The 9,361-nt window shown below is 41.1% G+C and overlaps 1 long non-coding RNA gene across 1 annotated transcript; it reads right to left on the bottom strand.

Annotated features, from left to right (window-relative positions):
• Positions 1–1,170: 1,170 nt before the first annotated feature.
• On the bottom strand, positions 1,171–8,682 carry LOC141580403 (uncharacterized). Its single transcript, XR_012512608.1, has 3 exons — positions 8,422–8,682; positions 4,384–4,735; positions 1,171–2,623 (listed from the first exon to the last, which is right to left on the bottom strand). It is a non-coding gene; the product is annotated as an uncharacterized LOC141580403 (long non-coding RNA).
• Between the last annotated feature and the right edge of the window lie 679 nt (positions 8,683–9,361).

Genomic DNA, 9,361 nt, shown 5'->3' with positions numbered 1-9,361 from the left:
TTTGTTCAAACTCACTGAGCTAGTAAGTAGCAGAAACAAGATCGAAGATACAGCTCTTCTGACTCCAAATCTCACGTTCTTATCAGTACATCATGCTGCTCTTTGCAGGTATATTATATATTTGTTTATTCCTGTGTCTTCCACAGCACCCGGAATAGTGTACATAGTAGGGACTCAATTTTTGTTGAATGAATTTTTATATACGAACCTAAAAATTTCTTTTTCTCATCTATCTTTATTTATCCATTTACTTTTATCCATTTCATTTATATCAAATTGACTGTGTTCCTGGAATTGCCTGACCCTGTGCTCAGCACTACAAATTCAAAGATGAATAAGACACCGTTGTCTTTGTGCCTCTGGTGCCTGGTACATAGTGGGTGCTTAACAAATCCTTTTGCATAAAGAATTATCTGCAGAAAGCTCAGGATCTAGTAGATGTGACTAAAGTGATATTGAACTGTGTTTGCCTTTTGTTGACCTAATCTTCACATCAATCTGTTATCCATATTTTGACGAATGGGAAAACTGAGGATCTAATACTACTGTGGGATTTAAAACCGCTGCCAGAGTACTGCTTGAATTTAAACCCAGACTGCCTATTTAAATACCAAGTAGATGTGCCTTTTAGAAGCAGCCATGTTGTCATGGGAGGAGACCAGATCTGGAGTAAGAAAACTGGATGTGACTTCCGACCCTGCCACATACCAGCTGTATGGCCTTGGAAAAGTCATTAATCTCTCTAGGACTCAATGTTCTCCATGAACAGTGAGAACAGTAATGCCTACACTAATGACCATGCAGGGTTATTGTGGAGACCAAGTGAGTCTTGAGGCATACAAGAATTAAGTCAGGGCTTCAACTCTGGCTTCCTTCTCATGGGGGTGCATCTCACCTGGCCTCCCCTCCTGAATACCAGGGCAGTGTCTGCTAACTAACACCTGGATCCATCCAACTTAAATCTTCTTAACAATGACTGATTCTGTAAACTTAAGACCTTATAAGGAAAATAACAAAAATCAATAGGTAATTATTGATGACTCATTAGAACATGGCAATTATAATTTCATTTACTCAACTTTAGGAAGTGCATGGGTGTTTGTGAGCACTTTCACATTCCCATGGGTGCAGCAGAAAGAGCATGAGTTTGGAGGCCGGATGGAACTGCTCTTATTTATTTATTTATTTATTTATTTATATCATTCAAATGAAATAGTGTTCAATTTCCCTCAAACTCCCCATTTCTTCATATTGCCTGCTTATCATTATCATTATCAGAACAATTTCTCTTCAATTCATGAGCAAGCTAGGGAACAAACAAGCTGAACCAACTCCTCTCCTTCTAGGATAGATTTGGTTACTTCATATTACTCCTCGCTGCTTTTTTCTTTAGTATTTTAATTTTTGTGGGTACATAGTAGGTGTATATATTTATAGAGTACATGAGATGTCTTGATACAGGCCTGCAATGAGAAATAATCACCTGTAAAATGGAGTGTCCATCTCCTCAAGCATTCATCTTTTGTGTTATAAACAATCCGACTATACTCTTGTCGTTATTTTAAAATGTACAGTTAAATTATTACTAACCACAGTCACCCTGTTTTGCTATCAAATACTAGGTATTATTCATACTATTCTGGCACTCATTAGCCATCCCCACCTCTATCCACCCTCCTCCACAACCCTTCCCAGCCTTTGATAACCATTCTTTTACTTTCCATCTACATAAGTTCAATTGTTTTGATTTGTAGACCCCACAAATAAGTGAGAACATGCAGCATTTGTCTTTCAGTCCCTGGCTTATTTCGCATAACAGTCCATCCACGTTGTTGCAAATGACAGGATCTCATTCTTTGTTATGGCTGAATACCACTCCATTGCGTATATGTACCACATTTTCTTTATCCATTCATCTGCTGATGGACACTGTGGTTGCTTCCAAATCTTGGCTATTGTGAACAGCACTGCAGCAAACATGGGAATGCAGGTATCTCTTTGATATACTGATTTCCTTTATTTGGGGTATATGCTAAGCAGTGGGATTGCTGGATCATATTATAGTTCAATTTTTAGTTTTTTAAGAACTTCTAAACTGTTCTCTCCAGTGGTCATACTAATTTAAATTCCTACCAACAGTGTACGAGGGTTTCCTTTTCTTCACATCCTTGCCGGCATTTGTTACTGTCTGTCTTTTGAATACAAGTCATTTTAACTGGGGTGAGATGATATCTCAACTGTAGTTTTGATTTTCATTTCTCTGATTATCAATGACGTTGAGCACTTTTTCATATTCCCGTTTTCCATTTGTATGTCTTCTTTTGAGAAATATCTATTCAAATCTTTTGCCCATTTTTGGACCAGGTTATCAGATGTTTTCCTATTTGTTTGAGTTCCTTATATATTCTGGTTATTAATCCCTTGTCAGATGGGTAGTTTAGTTTGCAAGTATTTTCTCCCATTCCGTGGGTTGTCTCTTCACTTTGTTGATTGTTTCTTTTGCTGCACAGAAGCTTTTTAACTTGATGGGGGAACTGCCTTTAAATCCCAGCTCAGTCCTCCATTCATTAGCTGTGTGACTTTGGACACATTATTAAGTCACATTAAACCTTAATTTCCTCATCTGTAAGATTCAGAAAATGGGTTGTTATGAGAGTGAAATAAGACTAAAAGCTTTTAGCATGACCCTAGCTTATAGAAGTACTCTGTAAATAGTAGCTTTTGCACTGGTCACTATTACTATCTATAAACAATACACATTCTGGCTCTGGTATTGACTCTGATCTCTCCTCAACAGAACAGTATCCTGCCTAGATCCTCTCTTTTGTAATTGTGGTTACATGCTGAGAAATGCTGAGTGTTTGATAAAATTACACCGTTTGCTAAGAAGAACGATGGCAAGGAAAACCACCGCTCCCCCACCCCCAAGTGGAAAACTGCTTGGGGCACTCTAAAGTAGCAAAACAGTATATGTATGTCATACATTGGTGAAAACAATTCTTTAAGCACGGGCTATGTGACCCTGCTCCCGTGGCTCCCTCGTGGAGAATACTTTCTGGTTTGTCCTTGATGGGTGGTAAGCAGGCCCCAGCTGCCTACCTAGTTTATCTTGGTTCTATGAGAAAACACAGAGCACCTGTTTGTTATTAATAATAACACCTGTTCAGAGAGAATAACTATGTGGGTCAGAACTCCTTGGGGCTCTCAGCCCGGAATGCTGTCAGGGCCCTGAGGCTCTCAGCTTCGAAGGCTGTTGGCCCCGGGAGGGTCCCACTTTGCTGTTCTATCTGGGTGTCTGTTTCTCTCTTTCTTTCTTTCTTTCTTTCTTTCTTTCTTTCTTTCTTTCTTTCTTTCTTTCTTTCTTTCTTTCTTCTTTCCTTTCATCGAATCTATAAATTACATTGGGCAGGTGTCTGTTTCTTAAGGCCTTCCGCGCCACCTGGGGTGGGGGTCTCTATGGCTGAGAGGGTCTTGGAAGTTACATAACCTCTTCTAATTGTCTTTTTCTGTTTCATGTCAGTAAGATTTGAAAATGTTGTCTCCTAGGTGGCAGATCTATAAAATTCTTTGAGATAATTTTCAAGCTGTCTGAAATTTTTCCAAGTTCAGAGTATACATTTTTATCAGTTATGTTCTGTAATTCTCATTCTTACAGTTCCCAATTTATTACTCTCTGATTTTTGTCAGTGAGGGAAAACTAGAGTAAAATACTAATCCAAAAGAATATGACTCACTGCCTCAAAGTTGTCACCTCTCAGTTATTTATTTAGATCCTATTAGGCAGCCCCCCATGGCAAAAGCATCCTGGGATTTTACTTTTTTATGACCACTATTTATGGGCTACTCAGTATCATATTAACTATGAAAAGCTATATAAATGTTAGCCACAGTAGTATTTAAAGATTTCAATTATGGACAAAAACTGGGAAAAATAATTTTTTTACAAATCACTATTAAGGTCCAAACTCCAATGAAATTTCAATAGTCTCGTTCACAGATGATATAGAAAAGAAGAACCTCTGATGTGCATTCCATCTTGCCATCACTATGAGACTAATCAGTCTTTAATCATGCCTTCTCACTACTCAGAAACATTCAGCTATATTCCATTGCCTTGGGATTATGCAAACTCATTTTTCTGGAAGGGCTTTCACAAACTTTCCCAGTATTCCTTCCCAGCCCCATTTCCTGCTACCCATTTTTCTCTTCTTCCTCCCACCCCAAGATGCTACAATGACTGTTCATAAATTACCCCATGCACATTTCTGCTTCCTTGCCCTTGATGAAGCCATTCCTCTCTACACCACAACTTTCCAACCGTAGGCCTGCTTCACAGACAAGCTCACTGTGTCCCTTGCCACAGAAATCACTCTTGCCGCTCACCTCTGAAATTACCAGTGGGCAGCACCACTCATTGGCAACTGATTTCTCAATGCTGGTAGATTACTGGTGTCTTCTCAAGGCATTCTCACTTTACAATGATGATCGGTACCTCTCATGGAGCACCTTCTGTGGGCTGGGCAATCTGCTGGGTGCTTTATGAACATCGTACTTGATCCTCATAGTCACCCTGCGTAGGAGGCCCCTCTTTTGTAGATGAATAATTGAAGGCATAAAATAGATTTGTAAGTTGCCCGAGGTCACAGAGCTGATAAATGGCAGAGTTGAGGTTCACATCCAGGTCTGACTGACTTCAGGGCCCAACCTCTTAACTGCTGCGTGAACTGTCTGCATTCTGTAGAAAAGGACCAAGCAGTCAGATGATGTGACCAAAGCTGATAAGTGACAGCCAGTCCTCCCACCCAGCGCAGTCTAAGTCCAGGCAGCTTTATAATATGCTAAATATATGATCACCCATTAGCATGTTTAACTTTTATTTTGTTATTTAACCTAATGCACAGAGTGTCAGTTTAAAGTCTCTGAAGGCAATAATTAGGTAACTGAGAGGCTGGGCATCAGACAAATGACCAACAGTGAAAGCATCAGCAGTGGGGCTGATGATCTGTGTAGCAGCTCAGGGTGGGAGGTGATGGACTGATACGGGGTGCAATTACCGTCTCTTTAGTAAACCTTGGGAAACTTTGTGGACTTCCCTTTGAAAAGTGATTACCCATCCTGGTCAACATGGTGAAATTCCGTCTCTACTAAAAATACAAAAAATTAGCTGGGCATGTTGGCGCGTGCCTGTAATCCCAGCTACTCAGGAGGCTGAGGCAGGAGAATTGCTTGAAACCGGGAGGCAGAGGTTGCGGTGAGCCGAGATCACGCCATTGCACTCCAGCCTGGGTAACAAGAGCGAAACTCCGTCTCAAAAAAAAAAAAAAAAAAAAAAAAGAAAAGTGATTACCTAGGTATTGGAAAGGCCTGATTTTGTTTGATGGTTTAAACCAAAGGCAGTCTTTGCTATGACTTTTTTTTGTTCAGCTAATACCAAAGTTACTCTGTCTAGACTCTGGAACTGGCCAGGATAAAAGGCCAAGGAAAGCCAGGGACTATTAAAGTCAAAAAACTGGAGTTCCAGAGAAAACATCAACATGTTCCTATTCTTTTCAGCACAAGACCAGATGCTCAGCGGCAGGTATATGTAGAAGGAAAGCAATGGCAATTTAACAGTAATAAACATTTTACGTGCCTGCAGCTACAGTAACGGGAAAACCTAATGTAAATGGCTTGCAATGCCCATGTGGGGTGTGCTATAGCTATGCCTTTCACATGTGTCTTGCATATGGCGCCCATAAGTACAGTATAAAAGATGGAAATACAATAAAATCTCTTCACTTTCACTTTTCTGGGGGATTGGCGTGGGGAAATGTTGCAAAGAGTGGATTCATGTAAATTGAGAGAAATTTGTAAATGACATTGCACATAGTGGTAGTGCAGTAGCCTTAATAATAATCAGGCGTGGTGCTGGCACTGAATGGTAATATTACCTTACATTATACCGTGTTTATGAACATGCATTAGAACGCCAGCAGCGTCTCTCTTCCAGGTTCCCATACCTCTGTCCATTAGCTAAAGTTATGCTCAGCATCTAATTCTGGGGTGTAGTTTACAGAGGCTCGCTGATGCCTCACACCCACTCTGCATTCTCTAATACCTTTGATCTGTAATAAAGCTAGCATTTTCATCTCCATCTGCCTGACTCCCTTGCCTTTCTCCACTGGCTTAGAACTCAGGGAAAGGAGGGGTCATATTGATTTGACTTTCCAAAACCCCAGATTTGAAGACTAACGACAATGTATGGTAAGCACCTTGTACAGTTCCTGGCACAATAGAGGTCTGTTGTTAACTAAGAGTGATCTGCCGTGTAACAGATTTGCTTCTGCTTGTTTCTCCCTAACGGTGGTGGTGCTAAGAGGTCTCAGTAGTTCAGAAAAATCAAAGGCTCTAGGACCCCATAGAAACTGTTGGAAGGAGGCCAGCATTGCCACCATGGGCTAGAGACTGTCACTGAGAATCACAGGAACTATATAATTAGGAGGGTGGAGATTGTTGTGATGTTAACTTTGGGCAGAAAGCTGAAAACAGAGGGGATTCGAGTCAATTGCAGCCAATTCCCCAGATCAGCATTTTTGAGCTCTCACTCTGTACCAGAATTATAAAGGGAACGTTTAAAAGATACCAATAACCCTAGGAGGCAAAGGCGGGCAAATCACGAGGTCAAGAGATCGAGACCATCCTGGTCAACACGGTGAAACCCCGTCTCTACTAAAAATACAAAAATTAGCTGGGCATGGTGGTGCATGCCTGTAATCCCAGCTATTCGGGAGGCTGAGGCAGGAGAATCACTTGAACCAGGGAGTCCGAGGTTGCAGTGAGCTGAGATTGCGCCACTGCACTCCAGCCTGTTGACAGAGCGAGACTCTGTCTCAAAAAAAGGAAAAAAAAGTCAATAACCAAAGGACAAAGGACACAAAATTTCAGTTAGATAAAACAAATAAGTTCAAGAGATCTATTGCACATCATGCTGACTACAGTTAATAACAATATACTGTATGTTTAAAAGTTGCTAAGATAGATTTGTTTTCACCATAAAAAATGATACGAGGTGATACATATGTTAAATAGTTTGATTTAGCCATTCCACAATGTATACATATATCAAAACATCATGTTGTACACCAAAAGCGTATGTATTTTTTGCTTGTCAATTAAAAAACATAAATAATAAAAAAGATACCAATACTGAAGCTACATTCCTAGAGATTCTGATTTAACTGGGTGGGGCCGAGGCATCAGCATCTTCGAAAGCTCCCCAGGTGAAGTCAATGTGCGGCCAGGTTGGGAACCTGCCTTTAAACTGAGATGCAGTGGGGTATTGCCTCCTTTCTGGAACAGGATTGCCTTGTTTATATCCCAGCTCTGCTACTCACTAATTCCCTGACATGGAGAAAGATCATTAAGCTTGCTGTACCTCTGTTGTCTTATCTGTAAAGTTAGGATGAAAATAGTACCTGCTTCCTAGGGCAGACATGAGGATTAAGCGCATTTGAATATAGACAACATTTAGGACCTGACATGTGGTCAGACTTGTGGTGTTTTGATTTATAACCTGGAAACTGTCACCAGAAGAGTCTGCACATACAAACCTTAAAGCAACCTTGTATATGTGTCTAATTTTTCTTCAAATAAAAAGTTCCATGAGCAGAATTTTTTATAATTTACTTATAAACAAGTAATTACCAAAATCAATGTTATGAACGGTGTTTGCTTTCCTAAGGAATATTCACAAATGAAGAATTGTGCTCATACATTCATTCACTCATCTATTTACTCACTTACTCAGAATCATTCGTTTACCCCCTTGGTCTTTGGATAAGGGTCTAGGCACCAGATCCTGACTGCCTGTGTTTGAACCTGGCTCTACCACTTCCAGCTGTGTGACCTTGGAAGAGCAATTTAACCTCTCCGTGCTTCAGTTTCCTTATCTGTAAGACAGGGGGCATGAGAGTACCTGTCATGTATATTATTTGAGAGGCCTAAAGCAGTTGGCTTATATATAGTGCTTAGAAAAGTACCTGGCACATAGTGAGTGCTCACTAAATACTAGTTATTATGATTATTTCTTTACTTCCCCTTATACATCCCCCATCACCCTACCTCCCTCCCCACCACACACACACACACACACACACACACACACACACACACACAGAGGAAAGTGTGAAAGCAGGGATATTGTCACTCCTGTTCAACAATGTATCCCCAGAATCTAAGACTGTGCCAGGAGGATATAGGCATTCAGAGAGTGTAGTCATTGACTTTATTCAGTCATCCACTTACGCCTTTTGCAAACATCAGAGTGCTTATTCTGTGCTAGGCACTTTGGTGTGGTATGTTATAGAGGTCAGGGTTCCAAAACTGTCCTGGCTTCATGCCTCCCAGCAATTGACTCCCCTCTCTTGGCCTCACTTCCCTTACCTATAGAACAAGCAATGACCCACATGAGCTCCTCTGTGTCCTCCATGACCACCATTTTCCTGAGGATAGAGCTTGGCTCTCCATGGCCGTAGGAAAGGGATCCGATTCTTCAGCGAACCCTCGGCCTGCGAGTGTGGTGACAAGGACGCTGTTAGTTTAGCTGACGTTGTTTGGTGAGTTCACGCCGCAGCGGGGGATGCTTTTCTAGACCATGACTAGCCATGCTTTGCTGTACGCTTCAGGGATTTATTTAACCTTTCAGAACTTCAAGCCTCTCTAGAGTTTGAGAAACTGTTGTTTTTCTTCAATATGTGCTGCATTGGAGTGACTCCAAGGCCCAGTAGGCGTTTGTCTTTATTTAATTATTTACCCAGAACGTTAGGCTTTGGAATTGCCTTGGGAGTAGTCATGACCAATTGATAGAATGCTTAATGAAAGCCTGTCAACACTATTCCTCCATGAGGTTTCTCGAATGAGTTAAAAAAACATAGGACCCCCCACTTACTGAGTACTTCTAAACCTCCCCAAGTTTCCTGCATAATTGGGGTGGCATTCGCTCTCACATATTTGATGAAAAAAATCAACTATAAATGCAAAAGGCAAAAAAAAGGAATAGGATTCATTCATTCCCTTCTTCTCCCAGTTGTGTTTTTCTTAAAGAGAAATGCATTGGCCCCTGAGCCCCTTGACTTGAGGCTGAGGGAATGTGTTCTCTTTCCAGGTCCACGAGGGGGCGGAGTTTGAAGGGCAAGAACTTCCCAGCGCCTTGCCCCCTCCCATCTCTCTCCATCTGGGAGATTTAACTGTCTTTGTTTAAATCTTCGCATGCTCCGAAAGAACCAAAGGTCAATCACTCCAGCGCAAGTTTAAAGGAACACTTTTCACTGGCCAGGGGACTCGGAGAAGGATGGAATTCCTCCCAGGTTAAAAGTCCCTGTCC

The sequence above is a fragment of the Saimiri boliviensis genome, chromosome 11, assembly GCF_048565385.1.
Source record: "Saimiri boliviensis isolate mSaiBol1 chromosome 11, mSaiBol1.pri, whole genome shotgun sequence".
In the NCBI taxonomy this organism is placed as follows: domain Eukaryota; kingdom Metazoa; phylum Chordata; class Mammalia; order Primates; family Cebidae; genus Saimiri; species Saimiri boliviensis.
Note: the sequence above shows the minus strand (reverse complement) of the source record. Positions and strands in the feature narration are given on the sequence as shown.